This window comes from Rana temporaria, chromosome 7 (genome assembly GCF_905171775.1).
Source record: "Rana temporaria chromosome 7, aRanTem1.1, whole genome shotgun sequence".
Taxonomy (NCBI): Eukaryota; Metazoa; Chordata; class Amphibia; order Anura; family Ranidae; genus Rana; species Rana temporaria.
Window position 1 is genome coordinate 64471414 of NC_053495.1, and position 19610 is coordinate 64491023.

At 45.6% G+C, this 19610-nt stretch overlaps 1 protein-coding gene across 3 annotated transcripts in view; it reads left to right on the forward strand.

Annotated features, from left to right (window-relative positions):
• Positions 1–19610, forward strand: part of MGAT3 (beta-1,4-mannosyl-glycoprotein 4-beta-N-acetylglucosaminyltransferase) — a 184227-nt gene that overhangs the window by 140896 nt on the left and 23721 nt on the right. Inside the window, exon 1 of one of the 3 annotated variants that reach the window (XM_040359503.1) lies at positions 10279–10930. The exons of 1 other annotated variant lie outside the window; for it this stretch is intronic. The gene's annotated coding sequence lies outside the window, so the exon portion shown is untranslated. Of the gene's footprint in view, positions 1–10278; positions 10931–19610 lie in introns of those variants that run through there. One more of the 3 variants, XM_040359505.1, reaches the window with a different exon arrangement.

Genomic DNA, 19610 nt, shown 5'->3' on the forward strand with positions numbered 1-19610 from the left:
CAGACACGGTCGTTTTTAAAAAATGCTCTAGCAAAGCGCGGTGATGTACAACACGTACGACGGCACTATAAAGGGGAAGTTCCATGCGGATGACGCCACCCTTGGGGCTGCTTTATCTAAATTCCTGTTAGTAAAATACGGTTCACGCTTTTCTGTCTGTTACAGCGTGATGAATGTGCTTACTCCATTACGAATGGTAGTTTCCCAGAACGAGCGCTCCCGTCTCATAACTTGCTTCTGAGCATGCGCAGGTTTTTAATGGTCGTTTTAGCCCACACACAATAATTTTTTACAACCCGAAAAGCAACATAGTTTAAAACGTCGTTAAAAAATGCAGCATGTTCAAAAAGAAAATTGTCATTTTTCAGAACCCGAAAAATGATGTGAAGCCCACACACGATCATTTTAAATGCCAATTTTTAAAAACAACGGTTTTTTCATGCCGAAAAATGATCGCGTGTACGCGGCATAACACTAAGAACCGAGCGACCAAACACCGCCAATTGCTCAGTGAGCAGAGTGCTGGTGACAGCTCTCTGCTCTGACCCCCCCTGCTCACTGGATTGTTGGGCTGTGAAGTGGTGAAGGGGGCGGGTGGCTGTCCAGGCACGTAGGTGGATCCTGACCATATGGTCGTGATCTTTCCCAAGCCTGGACCGGCTCTGTGACTTCAGCAGACTGCGGACTTCAGCCCACTGTCTGCTGAAAACGAGTCACAAGAGTGCAGAACGAACTGCACTCCTGGGATGAGCAGGTGAAGTACAGCCAAACAAGCTTTCACTGTACTTCTCCGTTATTTCTTATAACTGAATTATACTTTATATTGTTTTTGGAATAAGGGGAAATACAGCGACATCACATATTTCGGGCCAGATTCAGGAAGAATCACCTATCTTTAGGCGGGCGTAGCGTAGCTCAGATACACTACGCCGCCGTAAGTTTGAGCAGCAAGTTGTGTATTCACATAGAACTTGCTCTTAAACTTACGGCAGTGCAGTGTAACTGGGCCGGCCTAATTCAAAATAGGCTGGTTGGGGGTGTGTACTATGTAAAATAGTAGTGACCCCACGTTTTTGACGAACGGCGCATGCGCTGTCCGTGAACATATCCCAGTGCGCAAGCTCCAAATGACGTCGGCAAATCGGCATGCTTTTGACGTGAATCTAAATTACGTCCAGCCCTATTGGCGAACGACTTACGCAAACGACGTAAAGAATTCAAATTTCGTCGCGGGAACGACGGCCATACTTAACATTGGCTGCGCCACATAGACCCAGGGGTAACTTTACGCCGGAAAAAGCCTAACGTAAACGACGTAAAAAAATGCGCCGGGCGGACGTACGTTTGTGAATCGGCGTAAGTCTCTGTGAATCTGGCCCTCTATGTTTACCATCTAGAATAAACAGTTTTTCACAAGCAAATCACATCCGATCGGTAGAGTATGCTGTGAACAGTCTATGGCTAGGTATGCTGGCTGATGTTGGCAACAATAAAGTAACTTTTTTTTTTTCACAAGAAATCACAATAAAGTAACTTTACTTTGGCCGGAGGACTGCCAAGCGTTGGCACATGCCTATCTCAAACACAAATACAGATTTTCAGGAAGTTGGTATTTATCTGGTGTCTTTGGCGGACTAGCAAGTGCACTGTAGGGGTTAGGCTGCATTCACACCTGAGCGTTTTGTAGCCTGAAGCTATAAAACGCTAGAGGGGGAAAAAATACATTATTCTCAATTGAGACGGTTCACATCTCCACTCCAAAACACCTGAAGCCGAACGCCTGAAGCTCAAACAAGTTCTGGACCCTTTTTTGTTGCGCGAATCGGACTGATTTGAGCGTTTTTTAACGTTTGTATTCCCATAGAAACTAATGGAAACGCTCTATTCAAGCGTCTAGCGCGACAACGAGCATTTCTACGGACGTTTTGTCGCTTTAATCTGTTCCGTGAAATAGAACATTAACCCAGGAAGAAGATAAAACAATCTACAAACATAGAAACAAGTGATGAAAGAGATGAATTTTTCCTATTGGCTAAAATAAAAAACAACAAAGTTCAAAAACGTCGGACAACGCTGTATGCAAACGCGTGAATATATAACGCCAGAAAAAACAACCGAAAACGCTACGCTCAGGTGTGAATGCAGTCTTAGTAGGCAATATGAAGGTAGAATGTGGCCCCTAGGTGCCAGCGTCAGCATTCCTATAGTCTGTAGGCATTATAAGTTTACTTTAGGGCCAGTTCACACCAAATACTGTTCTGTGCACTTTTTTTTCTGCACTAAAAATGCATGCAAAGTGTTTTCCATGTATTCCAATGGCTCTATTTCACACCATGCAGTCAGTGTTCAGTGCAGTAACTGACTGGGAACTGATTGCATTGGTGTGAATTAGAGCCATTGGAATACATGGAAAACACTTTGCATGCATTTTGTACAGAAAAAAAGCGCACAGAATTGCAACTGGTGTGAACTGGAAATAAAAAGGTAATATAATACCTATGATCTTTTTTAGATAAGCATGTAAAAGAGATCAGCATGATGTAACTAATCTTTTCCAATTCTTTGTATAACCAGATTATATATGTACTTGGGTCAGCCATTGCAAACACAGACTGTTTTCTTCTGTCAAGCGCTAAACAATAGTTCTCTATACTGCTTCTTCTTACAATGCAAACCTATGAATCCGCCAAATTATTGAAAATAAGTGACTGCCTATGTGGCTGATACCTTACCTTAACAACTATTAAATAGTTATGCAGAGTTATTGTGGTGGCAAATCTACCCTGCCTCTAGTCTAGTGGATCATCTCCAAATATACAGTATGAGGTAGATTCACATAGAAGATACAACGGCGTATCTCCAGATACGCCGTCGTATCTCTGAGTGTGCGGGGTCGTATCTATGCGCCTGATTCATAGAATCAGTTACGCATTGATTTCCCTAAGATCCGACCGGCCTAAGTGTCTTACACCGTCGTATCTTAGGCTGCATATTTACGCTGGCCGCTAGGTGGTGCTTCCGTATATTTACGCAAGGAATATGCAAATGAGCTAGATACGCCGATTCAGAAACGTACGTCCGACCGGCGCATTTTTTTACGTCGTTTACGTTAGGCTTTTTTCGGCGTATAGTTACCCCTGCTATATGAGGCGTATCCTATGTTAAAGCGGTGTTTCGCCCTGAAAACAAATTTCTAGCATGCCATCAAGCATACTAGCGCAAGCTACAGTACGCCTTTCTTTTATTTTTTGGCGCCGTACTTACAGTTTACTGCCGTAGTGAAGTTTCAGACTCCCCGCGAGGAATGGGCGTTCCTATGCAGAGGGAAGATGATTGACGGCCGGCTATAGCGCGTCACGCTTCCCGAAGATAGCCGAAATAGGACTTGCCTCTTCACGGCGCTATACGGCGCCTGCGCACAGACGTTGGAGCTGACTGCGCAGGCGCCGTGAAGAGGCAAGTCCTATTTCGGCTATCTTCGGGAAGCGTGACGCGCCATAGCCGGCCGTCAATCATCTTCCCTCTGCATAGGAACGCCCATTCCCCGCGGGGAGTCTGAAACTTCACTACGGCAGTAAACTGTAAGTACGGCGCCAAAAAATAAAATAAAGGCGTACTGTAGATCGCGCTGGCATGCTAGGAAAAAAAATGTTTTTTTAGGGTGAACCCCCGCTTTAAGTATGGCCGTCGTTCCCGCGTCGAGTTTTGAAAATTTTACGTCGTTTGCGAATAGGGCTGGACGTAATTTACGTTCACGTCGAAAGCAATGACGATTTGCGGCGTAATTTCGAGCATGCGCACTGGAATTTTTTCACGAACGGCACATGCGCCGTTCGTAAAAAATGTCAAATACACGGGGTCACAGTTAATATACATAAAACACGCCCACATCATCCACATTTGAATTAGGCGGCACAGATACATTACGCCACCGTAACTAAGGGCGCAAGTTGTTTCTGAATACAGAACTTGCGCCCTAAATTACGGCGGCGTAACGTATCTGAGATACGTTACGCCAGGCGGATAGATAGACCATTCTATCTGAATCTAGCCCTATATGTTTTGTACTGTGGACAGGTGGCCCGTACAGGCAAAGTGACGTACCCCTACACTGCTGCCTACTTCCGGGTTTAGGGCGCACGCATGCGCGCCCCCTAGCTGACACCAGCTGTTATTGTACACAGTGGGAGTCTGTCGGCAAGTCCCAGCCAATGAATTATGGCCGGGACCTGCTGATCGGCTGTGTGAAATCACAGCCCAGAGTCCTGTGTTGACAACCAATACAGGGCTCTGTACAGAGGGAACAATCTCTCTGTTTTTTATCTCTGCAAAGCAGGGATAAGAAAGAACGAGATCTGTAGTAATAAGCAGCACATAATACACACATTACACATTGTTAGGCACACATTTAACCCCTTGATCGTCCCAGATGTTAAAGTGGTTGTAAATTCAACCGGACAACTTGCACCTACAGGTAAGCCCTGATTAAGGCTTACCTGTAGGTGCAAGAAATGTCTCCTAAACCTACACGGCTAAGGAGATATTTTCACAAAAATGGGCATCAATATCTACGGCGCACTGAGCGTGCCATTTTTGTGAATGGTAAATGCGCGGAGATCGGCCGGTCCCACGCGCATGTGCGGAAGTGACGTCATTGCCGCTCCGGCCAGTCACAGCGCCGGAGCGGCAATAACAGGAAGAAGATCGTCGGAGACATGGCGGCGGTGGCGGAGGGCACGGAGGAGAACTTTGGGGGCTTCGATCTCAGGTAAGTCGATCATAATGAGCTAGTATGCTATGCATATTAGCTCCTTATGACTTTCTCTTGCAGGGTTTAAAAAAATAAAAAAAATAATGAGGGTTTACTTCCTCTTTAACACCCTTCCCAGTCAGTGTCATTAGTACAGTGACAGTGTATATTATTAGCAGTGATCACTGTATTAGTGTCACTGGTGATATCAGTGGCAGTTTGTCAGTTACCCCCCAACGTCACTTAGTTTTAGGTTGCTTTCCGCACTAGCCCATTATATATATTATACCGTGCAATTACCAGATAAAGTAGCATAGTGCAAAATAGCAAAAAATGGCCTGGCCATGAAGGGGGTAAAAACCTTCAAGTGCTTAAGATAACCGTTGCAATAATAACTCAAAACATGTTTTTACGAATAGACTAATGTTTCCCTTTAAGACGTCTTCAGTGCAAACTGGGATTTGAACAAATCTCGGCTTGAATGCAGCCAAGAGGTGAAAGACAATTGACCCTTCACAGTAAGGGCTGGCCTGCCAGATTATTTTCAAGGACAAAGTGAAAATGATCTTGTAAGTTGCAAGGGATCCTATAAAAAAAAGGAAGAAAATGCAGACATACTCAGCCAAACAAGGGACATGCCATGGGATTTTTAAAGCGTCGTAGAATTTTGTCATGCCTCCACAGGACAAATATTGGTGCCTGTGACAAATTCAGAAACAGCTAGATAAATTTGTTGCATGAAGGCATGTTGGAGGGTGGCAGTAAGGCCTGGACAGTACATTCTCAGTACATTTTAAGCACATGATTAGAGCCTGAGGCTTCAAAAAAGGGTGGGACTCGGGGCGCAGAGCACTTTGCCCTGAGCCCAACCAGTTGTGTGACAATGGCAAATTAATATTCGCTATTATCTTGATGATTCTCCTCCCAGCCAATCAGGAAGTGGGTCTTAAGACCCGATTGGCCAAGAGGAGAAGCAATCGTATTGGCCGTCGAGGGAAGGAGGAGGGAAGCTGTTGTTAAGCCAGAGACGCAGGGCGAAAAGCCTCCGAGGATGAAGCCGCCGCCATTGTAGAGGCGGAGACTCAGGAAGGAGCCAAAGCTGCTAGATGGGTAATTATGGGGCTGGTGGGGGGAAGGATGATTAGGGGGTATTTGACTGAGCGAGACCCCAAAAAAAATATATAACACCAGCCGCCACCACTCAGCCCGCTCCTCCACCCCATAACACAGCAGCATTGGTTGCTCAGATGTAGGTTGTGCAGCTGACAGTCTCATAATGACCAATGGCTCTTCCTGACCCCAGTAAACTGCCAGCCTGGAGATTTCCCGGATGACAGCTGAAAGTAAACAAAGGCGCAGGGATCCGAATAAACTAAGTACAACAAACACAAAGTGATAATTCAGTACTCCCCCTCTATGTCAGTCTTTTCTGTCTCTGTCTCTTTTGGATTATTTAGTGTTTACTGTGCTCAGTGTGGCTTCTCCCCATTCAGCCTCATTCTGGTACCTACCAGCTTCCCAGTAAGGATGAGCTCTGGCGTGTTCGCATAGTACACGTGCAGAGCCCGCCAGGAAGTCTGCACGGCGCTGCGCTAATCACAACCAGGGAGACATTTCCCGATGCTCCGCTGCAGAGATCGGGAAATGTCTCCCTGGCTGTGATTAGCGCAGCGCTGTGCAGACTTCCTGGCGGGCTCTGCACGTGTACCATGCGAACACGCCAGAGCTCATCCTCACTTCCCAGCATGAATGAGTATTAGTGTGCCTCTGTACATCAACTAAGAATCGGTCATAATTACTACCAGATTGCAAATTTTTCAAACTGGCAGCGATTCTTTGGGGATTTGTCACAGACATAGCAACAGATTAAAGTAGAAGGGCGGGGCATGAAATGTCCCCGCCCCCACCACCTGTGGGATCATGTCAGACCTATAAATCTAAATTAATTAAAGTCAGTTAAGGCCCATAAAAAAAAAAAAAATACTTACCAAAGATTGGTTGACAAGTTGACAGCTGACCCAATAAACGGTCCTCTTGCACAAGTCTCAGCCTATAAAAGAAAAGCGGATGCGTCATTAGTGGGGCAGAAGATGGCGAAGATCAGAAGAGCAACGCATCTCACCCTCCCTCCCTGCCGTGGCCTGTTTTTATGAGGTTTTATCCCTTCCTTTTGAAAGGGGATATTATAATTGATGTTACAATTAAAGCTTGCGCTTAAATGGCTGAGCTATTATATATATATATATATATATATATATATATATATATATATATATATATATTTTTTTTTATTTAAAGTTGATATAAATTGGTTTAATATTTATATCTATAAATAAAGGGCCACGTCCAATTTAAACCCCAGGTATTCATTAAAGTGTTTGTATTTATTATTTTTTTTAACCAAAAGAATATTTTATTTAAATATCAAATGTTAATAAGTTCTGACTACAATCCCATCTGAAAGTGCTGCTAAATTTATTCGTAAAATTATGGAATTTTTTCGCAAGGATTTCTTGAGTTTGGAGAATGCTGGCCAACGAAATTCGGTCGTTCAGACAGTTTGTTCATTTTTGGAACAGTTAACGGGCAGTTTTGAGCTACACAGATCTTGATAATATGTCAAAACATGAGAATCAGAAAGTAACAGGCAACATGAGAGGGACTGTCAGGCCTCGTACACACGACAGAGATTCTCGGCAGAATTCGCCGAGAAACTCGGTCAAAACCCGGATTCTGCCGAGAATCTCTGTCGTCTGTACAGTTTTGGCTCGATGGAGCCGCCGAGGAACTCGACGAGAAAATAGAGAACATGTTCTCTATTTTCTCGTTGTCCTCGTTCTTCTATGGGAGAAGCCGGCCCGCCGAGCTCCTCGGCGGCTTCATCCCAAAACTCGACGAGGAACTCGACGTGCCAAGCACGTCGAGTTCCTCTGTCGTGTGTACGGGGCCTCAGTCACTGCTGCGGAGGAGGAGAGACGGGGCTTGTGTGTCTTGCTCTCTCAAACAAAACAAAACACAACAGGACATTATACATAGTGGGGTAGATTCAATAAGCAATTGCTTCTGCGTAACCATAGTTACGCAGCGCAATTGCTTACTTGCGCCGGCGTATCGAATGCTCCTGATTCAGGAACCTCGATACGCCGACTGCAGCCTAAGATATGCCTGGCATTAGGCTCTTATGCCGTCATATCTTAGGCTGCATTCTTACGCAGGCCGATAGGTGGCGTTCCCGTAGTGGTCAGCGTAGAGTATGCAAATTGCATAATAACGCCGATTCACAACCGTACACGCGCCCTGCGTACGCAGTTTACGTCGTTTGCGTACGTCGGTTTTTGCGTAAGACTGCCCCTGCTATTAGCAGGGGCAGCCAATGCTACGTAAACCCGTCGTTCCCGCGTTGCGTTTTCGAAAAATTACATTGTTTGCGTAAGTGAATCGTGAATGGCGCTGGACGCCATTCACGTTCACTTTGAAGCAAATGACGTCCATGCGACGTCATTTACCGCAATGCACGTCGGGAAAGTTTCCCGACGGAGCATGCGCACTACGTTTGGCGCGGGAACGCGCCTAATTTAAATGATCCACGCCCCCTACGGGATCATTTAAATTGCGCGCTCTTACGCCGGAGCGCCCACGCAATTTACGGAGCTACTGCTCCGTGAATCAAGCGTAGCGCAGGAAATTTACAGAGGCGCAGCGGCAAAACGGTGCGCTGCGCCTCCGTAAGAAATGGGCAAATGTACCTGAATCTACCCCATTGAGCCTAAAATATTGATAAAAAAAAAAAAACACAATAATTGAGGTCTGTTTTTAACAAAGAAAGGAAGATTTGGAAAAATGTTAGACCCCTTTCACACTGAGGAGTTTTTCAGGCGGTACAGCGCTAAAAATAGCGCCTACATACCGCCTGAAAAACTCCTGCCCAGCCTTCTCAATGTGAAAGCCCGAGGGCTTTCACACTGAGGCTATGCGCTGGCAGGAGAGAAAAAAAATCTCCTGCAAGCAGCATCTTTGGATCGGTGAGAGGAGCGGTATGTATACCGCTCCTTCACCGCTGCTTCCCATTTAAAACCGCGGTAATACCGCCCGCAATGCGCCTCTGCAGAGGCGGTATTAACCCTTTATCGGCCGCTAGCGGGGGTTAATACCGCACCGCTAGCGGCCAAATCCCGTGGCAATTCCGACGGTATAGCGCTGCTATTTTTAGCGGCGCTATACCGCCACCGTGCCTCCCGCCCCAGTGTGAAAGGGGCCTTAGCGAATGTTTGGACGATTATCTACCAGTGTGTACTGGGCTGTAGGGAGTATCTCATCAAAACTAAAAAATCCATTGCAGGGGGAGCCTAAAATGTGACTTGTATCTTAGTGCAGACTTATTACCAATCCTACAAGCAGGACACGACATGTACTGGGGCGTTCTGTGCAGTGTACACCAACAGAGTACACAATTCCTCCAAGGTCCCATATTGAATTGTGTAACAATTGTATATGCTGTCATTTTTTAGATGCTATTTTTTTTTCCCACATAAGTGGATTTACCCTTTAACTTCTTCAGACCCGCGCTATAGCCAAATGACGGCTACAGCGCGGACCTGAAAATCCAACTGGATGTCAATTGATGTCTGCCCCTTAGGGCGTTCCCCGCACGCGCTCCAGAGCGCGCAGCGGGGAAACTCTGTGTTGGCCATGTCCCTTGGACACAGCCAATTACAGTTCGCCGCGAACGGCCAATTAGAGTGGCCGTTTGCGATGCGATCTGTGCGGCCAATGAGAGATGATCTCATATGTAAACATATGAGATCATCTCTCATTGCCGTTTTACACAGAGACAGCGGTGCTGTCTCTGGAGAGGAGACGGATCTGTGTCTCTTGTACATAGAGACACAGATCGGTCACCCCCCCAGTCACCCCCCCTCCCCCACAGTTAGAACACTAAGCAGGGAATACATTTAACCCCTCCCTCACCCCCTAGTGTTAACCCCTTCAATGCCAGTCACATTTATACTGTAATTAGTGCATATTTATGCAACTGATCGCTGTATAAATGTGAATGGCGCCAAAAATGTGTCAAAAGTGTCCGATGTGTCCGCCATCATGTCGCAGTCCCAATACAAATCGCAGATCGCCGCCATTTCTAGTAAAAAAAATAATAATTCTGTCCCCTATTTTGTAGGCGCTATAACTTTTGCGCAAACCAGTCGCTTATTGCGATTTTTTTTTTTTTTTTTTACCGAAAATATGTAGAAGAATATGTATCGGCCTAAACTGAGAGAAAAAAATGTGTTGGGATATTTATTATAGCAACAAGTAAAAAAAGATTGTATTTTTTTCAAAATTGTCGCTCTTTTTTGTTTATAGCACAAAAAATAAATACCGCACAGGCGATCAAATACCACCAAAAAAAAGCTCTACTTGTGGGGAAAAAAGGACGTCAATTTTGTTTGGGAGCCACGTCGCACGACCGCGCAATTGTTAGTTAAAGCGACGCAGTGCCGAAAGCTGAAATTTCACCTGGGCAGGAGGGGGGTATATGTGCCCAGTAAGCAAGTGGTTAAAGGCTTCCAATGAAAACTCTATGTTTGTTTCTGGAGTGAGAGAAATGGCAGCAGCGGGGTTAAAAGAGAGGTGTGAGATTTTTGCTGATCTCATGTGTTCCACCTGTGTTTGAGAATCACCAAACTCCTAAGAGGTTACCTGGCTACAGGCATAGAGGCTCTCAGCAAAGAATAACGCCAACAGAGAAATAGCTAACCATGTTGTGTTGTGTCTGCCCTTCAGTTGATATACAACTTCACCCTGACATTGAATTACCTTCTGGTAGAAGTTGGAACTTTACACTCTTATAGCATAACTATCTGATTGCCTTTTGAACCCATTATGGCCATAAAACCAGCGCTGGGTAAAACCTCCTCCACACCTTCCTCCTACTCTGCGCCTATGTCTCCAACCCATCCCAATGTTGTAAAATGAAGAAAAGTGACAGGAGGCTGCCATGAAAAAGAGAATATTCTATTTATCTTTCCAAAGGAGAAGTAATGTTTCATATATGAGTAACACGGAAGATCTGGGTAAGTATTGTGACTGTTCCATGGACATGCTGTATCTCCGCTGAATACTGTATCACCTTATTGAGTGATTGAAGGTCAAGAGCAAACAAGCTTAATCATTGTGCATATAGTAAGTATGTAGGGTGCGGTAGCTTACAAGGATGAGCATGCTTTAGTATTGTGTTTAAGTTAATATGTCATAGCAATGGTGTTCCACATTCATGAAAATCCTGTATTGTTAAAACCTTCCAAATAATAGATGAATTAGATTGTTGTGCAGAATACAGGGTTTGAGTTCAACCGCACATGAGGGAAGACCTTTTGTGAAATGAGCAAAGCTGAAATGTGAGTTGAGAATTTCACGTCATTCCATCTTTTATGTTGTGTTTTTATTTGTTGGGTCAGTTTGCACAGTTACATATTTATGTGCCAATTGTTTTTAAAGGTCGTAGCTTGTAAACTTGTAGCCCCGTACTACTTGCTGCACGCTGGTAAAGTTTGTGTGTTTTGTATCCATAAGCCATGTACTTTTTGAGAATGTATAACTTGTTGGGGGGGGGGGGGGTGTGTGTGTGTGTGTGTGTGTTTTGTATCTATAAACCATGTACTTTTTGGGAATGTAGAACTAGGGGGGGTGTTGTGTGTGTTTTTATTATGTTGTGTGTGTGTGTGTGTGTGGTGTTGTGTTTTTTTTTTTTTTTTTTTTTTATTTATATATATATATATATATATATATATATATATATATATATATATATATATATATATATATATATATATATATATATATATATATATATATATTCCATTGTTCATTTTACAAAAAAGTAATTGTCATTGTCCAGAAGCTTTGTATGAGGACCTAGTCCCACCTGTTTACCTAAAACCATAAGCTTTTAAGTGTGATTTATGTGTTTTTGTTTTTTTATGTTGCACTTTACATGCATTACTTTACATACAACCTTCACATCGGTGCCTCCGCTAAGCGCATTACACTTGCTTAGTGGGGGATCTCTCCACTTATTCCCACGCTGAGCAAGTGGATGACAGGTCCGTGTCGGCTCTGCTATGCAGAGCAGACACAGTCCCGCCAGGGAAAAAAAAAACAGCCCTGGAAAAAATTTCATAACAGCCCCACAGCATTATTATACCAGCGTAACAGCATAGCGTCGTTATTTTCTTGTTCATGAAAGGGAAAACCAAACCTTTTTCAAAGCACATTTGAAGAGTGTATTATATATAGATAAGACCGATATGAAAGCACATAAGGTTTATATATATATATATATATAACGCAGATTCCAGGTAAAAGTGGCCAATCATCAAGGGGGACCCCAGAAACTCAGAACGTGGGGGGGGGGGGGACCACCTTCAGCAGAAAGGAATACGGCAGGGATATGCAATTTGTGGACCTCCAGCTGTTGCAAAACTACAAGTCCCGTCATGCTTGTGGCTGTCAGAACCTTGCTATGCCTCATGGGACTTGTAGTTCTGCAGCAACTGGAGGTCCGCTAATTGCATATCCCTGCAATACGGTAAGGGGGGTGGGTTACTGATAGGGGGAAACCTTTTATATCAGTGCCCCCTTACATTATCATATTCACTTTCCCCTTACATCATTGACCCCCCCAGACTGGCCTAGCGGTTCTGTCACTGACCTCCTCTCAGGTGCACCGTGCAGGGCTCAGTCAGTCGGCTCCAGCTTGGTGACTCTAATTTATGCTATATAGTCTCCTCTCCATAGTCCACACACATCTGACTTCTCCCATGACCCCCATCCCGGTGGTGCTCCCGGTGGTGCTCCCACTCTTGACTCCTCTCCAGACTCCCTCAGAGACCGCAGACATGATACAGGAGATGGTCAGAGGCTGCAGACATGATACAAGAGCTAAATGTAGCCCCGCTGTGCCCATCATTGCAGCCCCGCTGTGCCCATCATTGCAGCCCCTCCTATACCCCATGTCCCAGTCTGCAGTCCCTGTCTGTGGGAAGGTGTGTTGTTGATGCTCGGTACGGTACATTCCATGACAGCAGGATATCCATGATCGCCATCAGCAGGCAGGGTCTGTTCTTGTTTTGGAATAGGACAGTGCTCCTTCCAGAGAATCTGTTTTCTGTGAGATGGAGTGGTCCCTGGCCACCTGCACCTTCAGCCGTCCTAATTTTCTGCCCCCAGTCAGCCTGTCCTCTGGTCCTGGGGAAGTGAGAGAACTTGGTGGAAGCTGGAGAGAAGGGAGAGCGGAGAGCACTGGGGGGGGGGGAAGAACAGAGGTGGAGAGCACTGGGGGGGGAAGAACAGAGGTGGAGAGCACTGGGGGGGGGGTACAGGGGTGGAAAGCACTGGGGGGGAGAACAGGGGTGGAGAGCACTGGGGGGGGAGTACCGGGGTGGAGTGCACTGGGGGGGGGAGTACAGGGGTGGAGAGCACTGGGGGGGGGGGAGCACTGGGATGGTGGCTGGAGAAGGATGGGGAGAGCTGGAGAACAGGGGGGGCAGAAAGAACAAGGGTGGAGAGAACGGTGGGGGGTGGGCTGGAGAGTGTGGTGGGGGGAGAACACTGGGGGGGGGAGTTTCAAGGAGAACTGGATAGGAGGAGAAGCAGGGTGGCTGCATATAGAGGAATTTAGCTTTCTATATTCCTCCATACAGCCGCTGAATGCTTGATTCCCCTCCTCTCCCTCCTGCAAGCATTCAGTGGCTGAATGGAGAAATATAGACAGCTCAATTCCTCTATATGCAGCCCCCTGCCGAATCCTATTCAGGCACATAGGGCGGGCTGTTTTACGGCGGGCATCTCCTGTGTACCATCACTGAGCTGGCTGGGTCTGTGTTCGGCGGTGACACTGTAACACGTTCCTGCCCTCCTAGACCGGCTTGTGTGATAGGCTGAACACTGATTCTATCTAATATCACATGAGCGGGTCTAGGGGGCGGGACCGTGTTACAGCGTCACCGCCGAACACAGACCCAGCCAGCCAGTTCCGTGATGATACATACACAGGAGCAGGAGAGAGGGGACAGGGTGCACTGCAGCCCCGCAACTGAAACTCCTGGGGAAGTGAGAGAACTTGGTGGGAGCTTCTTGTTGGCCTAGAACGGGGATATGCAAATAGCGGACCTCCAGATGTTGCAGAACTACAAATCCCATGAGGCATAGCAACTCTGACAGCCACAAGCATAACACCCAGAGGCAGAAGCATGATGGGACTTGTAGTTTTGCAACAGCTGGAGGTCCGCTAATTGCATATCCCTGGCCTAGAAGAAGATATGCAGCTTTGAATTTCAGTTTATATAAGACATAACTTCTCAAAGAAGCTGATGTATGGAAAGCAAATGGAAATATGTTGTTGCCCATAGCAACCAGTCAGAATCCTTTCTTCATATTCAAACCAAGACTGTGGAAATGGCAGTTGGAAGCTTGTTGGCTGCTAAAATACTTCTGTCCCCAAAGTTTCTAAAATAATAAAGTATTGCAGTAGTCTGCAATACTCAATGATAACTGGAATATTGGGTTTGAATGGTATCTGTTGTCTTAGTTACCTTCAGTAGTCAGTCACTGGTCCTAGGTTAGTGGCCTACTCGGTCATAAAGATTTGATGAGATAAAATCATGCAATATAGGGTCCTTCAGTGGCGGCTGGTGCTCAGACTTTTTGGGGGGCGCAAACAAACTGAAAAAAAAAAAACTCAGACGCCGCCAATGTGCCCCATCAGACGCTCGGGCGCCGTTTACAGAACGCCTTGCATCTTTCTCAGTGCATGCAAGGCAATCTCTGATTGAACATGGTGGAGATTATGTCACTGCCATGTCGCTCCATCTCGTCAATGCTTTAGTGTCATTGAATGCAGAGTATTCTCTGAACTGAGCGAGCATCCACCTGTGTTCACTCTGCAGTGTGGCAGCTACTTGGTGTGGGACCTGAAAATCAATTTGTTGTGCTGCATAAGGTGAACATGTGGGTAGAACTGGTCATGTATGTATTTAACTGGTTGCCGACCAGCCGCCGCAGTTCTACGTCGGCTCTCCACAGCTCCTGGTCCTGTCAGGGGAGAAATGCCTGACCGTCTGTTCATACAATGTATGAACAGCGATCAGTCATTTCCCCCAGTCAGTCCACCCCCCCCTACAGTAAGAACACACCCAGGAACATACTTAACCCCTTTCCCGCCCCCTAGTGTTAACCCCTTCCCTGCCAGTGGCATTTTTATAGTAATCAATGCATTTTTATAGCACTGATCGCTATAAAAATGCCAATGGTCCCAAAAATGTGTCAAAAGTGTCCGAAGTGTCCGCCATAATGTTGCAGTACCGTAAAAAAAATCGCTGATCGCCGCCATTACTAGTAAAAAAAAAATATTAATAAAAATGCCATAAAACTACCCCCTATTTTGTAAACGCTATAACTTTTGCGCAAACCAATCAATAAACGCTTATTGCGATTTTTTTTTTTTTTTTAATTTTTTTTTTTTATTTAAAAGATGTAGAAGAATACGTATAGGCCTAAACTGAGGGAAAAAAAATTGTATATATATTTTTGGGGGATATTTATTATAGCAAAAAATATTCTTTTTTTTTTTTAAATTGACGCTATATTTTTGTTTATAGCGCAAAAATTTAAAACCGCAGAGGTGATCAAATACCACCAAAAGAAAGCTCTATTTTTGGGGGGAAAAGGACGCCAATTTTGTTTGGGAGCCATGTTTGTTTGTTTGGATTCAGTTCGCATGCGCCGCGCTTTATACGTTTTTTCATTCATTCATTCATGTCGCACGACCGCGCATTTGTCAGTTAAAGCGACGCAGTGCCGAATCACAAAAAGTGCTCTGGTCTTTGACCAGCAATATGGTCCGGGGGTAAGTGGATAAAGACACTTTGGGGTTGATTTACTAAAACAGAAGAAGGCAAAATCTGGTGCAACTCTCCGTGGTAGCCAATTAGCTTCTAACTTCAGCTTGTTCAATGAAGCTTTGACAAACCTGGAAGCTTTTTTTTCTTTTTTTTTTCTTTTTTTTATGCAGATTCACAGTTGTGCTCATAAGTTTACACACCCTGGCAGAATTTATGATTTCTTGGCCATTTTTCAGAAAATATAAATAACACATAAACATTTCTTTCACTCATGGTTGGCTGAAGCCATTTAATATCAATCAACTGTGTTTACTCTTTTTAAATCATATAAACAGAAACTACCCAAATGACCCTGATCAAATACATACATAGCTTCCTGAGACATAAATATCAAGGAAATGGGCAATTTCTCACCTCTTTATCCAGGTAATCATGTAATGTAGGCATTCAGGCTCCATTCACACCTAGGCAGACAAATTCGTGGCGTTTTGTACCGCGATTTGCGGCGACAAAACGCCGGTATTGTCCGCCTAGATGTGCCCCAGATTGACCCCCTCTATGGAGATGCTTCCCATCTCCTAGCCGAAAGCCGCCTGAAAAAAAGGTCTGGGACCTTTTGTCAGGCGTTCGGCGTGGAGATGTGAACCATCTCCATAGAGGGACATGTGTTCTCATCCCTCTGGCGGCAGCGGCGTAGCACTACAGGCGTAAAAACGCCTAGATGTGAATGGGGGCTCAGTGTGGTCATTACTTTTTATTAAGCCACATTCCTTTTTATTCTGCGTGTAAATGTGGAGAAAAGCAGAACAAAGTGTTCAGCAAAAGTGACAGTGATGGGTTGGGACAAACTAGGACACTTTCAAATACGATTTCATTGCTTAAATGGTCACCTTTTTTATTTTGCTGCAACTGCTCACATAGCGCCGCTCAAGCTGGCACGCTTTATCTCCCTTCAACCCCTTTCCCAGCATAGTCTGCATGTAAATATGGAGATTAAATGGGGGGAAAAAATCCATGTTCTTGATACTATTCTATTAACTGCATAGAGTTATCAGGATACAGGTATTTTTGGCTCCAGTGGTTCTTTAACGTAAGTTCTTTGTGCAGGTCTAATATTCCAGACTTTACAATGTGTCCACATGGTTTCTTAAGGGTGCAAATGGTTAATTGTTATAGGATGTAGACGCTAACCTCAACCAAATTCCACAAGCGGTAAATAGAGCATGCTAAGGGGGATAGCTCATGTTTTTTTACTGACTCGCATCACTGTATACCTTGTAAACTTTTATGTCGGGTCCGTTTTTACCTCCAATTTACACTTTGATCATGCAGTGCTAAAGCTTTTTCTCCGGGCTAGATACAACATATCAAAGGATTTTGCATGAAATCTAAGGTGATGTTAGGAGGAAGGCTAGCAATAAATAATTATTCAACCCCTTCCCCCCCTCTAGTGTTAACCCCTTCTCTGCCAGTGGCATTTTTATAGTAATTGGAGTTCTAAAAACCAGATGGGTGAATATTGTTACCAATACGTCATATAGACCATCCACTGTATCCAGCATGGTGAAAGGATGGTTGTTGACGTGACTCAGGTAGCCTGGATACCCTAAATTGGACCCTTACGACACCAACCCTTACCACCCCCTCTTAAGCTAAATTAAAGAACTGAGGCAACACCTGAGATTGGAGAATAATTGGCCATAGCAGCCGTAACTTTTATTAACACATTTTTACATAATAAGATTTTTGTTAACTTTTACATTATTTTAAATTATAAATATAATACATTTTTCAAACAGCCATATAAAAAATGGCAACCATACACAGACATGTGGTCCAAGGAAGTAACACACCTAACATTTTACACCATTATCCTGCGGGACATAGACAAACCCCAGCCGCCAGCCTTAAAGGCATAGCAACACCCCCTATCCCGCAGTACACCAATTCCCGTGTTCCAGCGGACACCATTCCGGTGGAATACGGAGAGGGTCCATAACCGCTGGACCCCCAACTTCCGTCTTAACTGTTCCTTTCTTTGACCTCCTGGACCACCTGACACCGCCACCACTACTGCTGCCATGACGACCCACATCCGTGACCTGTAAAAGAAGAACACACACGCACAACACACAAAAAAGGAGGCAAAAACAGGGGAGGGTGGGTGGGAAAATCTGCCTCCTTCTACTGTCTCCCTCCACGCTGCTAAGCTCCGTAGCTCCGCCCCTCCCTTAAATAAACTCCCAGAGCCCGGGAAACTACTCTAGCACCGCCTACCCCCCTCTCCTCACCGCCTAGTTAACCCCCTGTGTCCCAAGCACGCTGGTCATGCCCGCCCTCTGCCTATTTCACTTCTTTCCATGCTACGGGCTTCTCTTGACTCAGGTAGCCTGGATACCCTAAATTGGACCCTTACGACACCAACCCTTACCACCCCCTCTTAAGCTAAATTAAAGAACTGAGGCAACACCTGAGATTGGAGAATAATTGGCCATAGCAGCCGTAACTTTTATTAACACATTTTTACATAATAAGATTTTTGTTAACTTTTACATTATTTTAAATTATAAATATAATACATTTTTCAAACAGCCATATAAAAAATGGCAACCATACACAGACATGTGGTCCAAGGAAGTAACACACCTAACATTTTACACCATTATCCTGCGGGACATAGACAAACCCCAGCCGCCAGCCTTAAAGGCATAGCAACACCCCCTATCCCGCAGTACACCAATTCCCGTGTTCCAGCGGACACCATTCCGGTGGAATACGGAGAGGGTCCATAACCGCTGGACCCCCAACTTCCGTCTTAACTGTTCCTTTCTTTGACCTCCTGGACCACCTGACACCGCCACAGCCTGAGAGGTTAACCCCTTATCCTCGAGGGCCACCCCACACACGCAGGGCCCTACGGATTCCATCCTCCAACCCCAAGGTCCATAGATCAATCCCTATATCAGATAGGTGAACTCCGTCCCTCCTGTGAAACAAACCCACATCCCTCTCCAACTCAGAGTGCCGAATGACTATTCCCCCGTTACGTGCCACAAACCTCCCCACCACTTGATTGACTTTTATCCTAGCCTTGTTCAGCCTATCCACTGATCTAGCCGTCCGCCATGCCGTCCTAACCACCATATCTGACCATACTATGATCAACCCTGGGAATGACATTCGCAGGGACATAAAGTCCGCCTTAATTGCCAGTATCAGCTCACCCATCGGCCGGACACCCAAATCGTTTCCCCCCACATGTAAAACCAGCACATCTGGGGGGCGATCGAGCCGGGCATAATGGCCGACTTCAGGAACCACCCTGCTCCATTCCATCCCCCGAAAACCCAGCCAGCGAACACATGCCTCCCGCCTAGAAATGCCCAGTTGCCTGCCATCCGGTCGGGCGTCGGCTCTCCTGGCACCCCAGAACACGTAAGAGTGCCCTACAATCCATACGAGGCACGGGAAGATGTCATCTGTAATAAAAACAATTTTTTTTTTTTTTGTAGCTATATAACCAAACCTTCGTCTTAACCTTACCACTCCAGCCATAACACATCCCCTTTTGTCCCGTTGTCCCCACGCATCACCCTAATCATTCAGCAAATGTGGACGCACATAGGAGCGGAATCTCCTAGATTCCCACCTGCCTATTTTCATAACGGCCGCCTCATCCAACCCGCACCGTGCAGCCTCTGTGGCCGCCCCGATGCGGAAGGAGTGCGAAGCATACCGTTTTCCGTCATACCCCGCTGCACACAAGCATTTTCTGAACACCTGTACAAACTGAAATTTAGACAAAAACGTCCCATCCCTGTGTGTAAAAAATGCCCCCAGCCCTATCGGGCGAACGCACACAAACTCCCCAACCGCTCTAACCGGACACACCTCTGAACCCGGTAATGCATAAAGCACCACCCGTGTTCCCCTCCCCACCTGGTCCGTCTTTGATCGGCGCA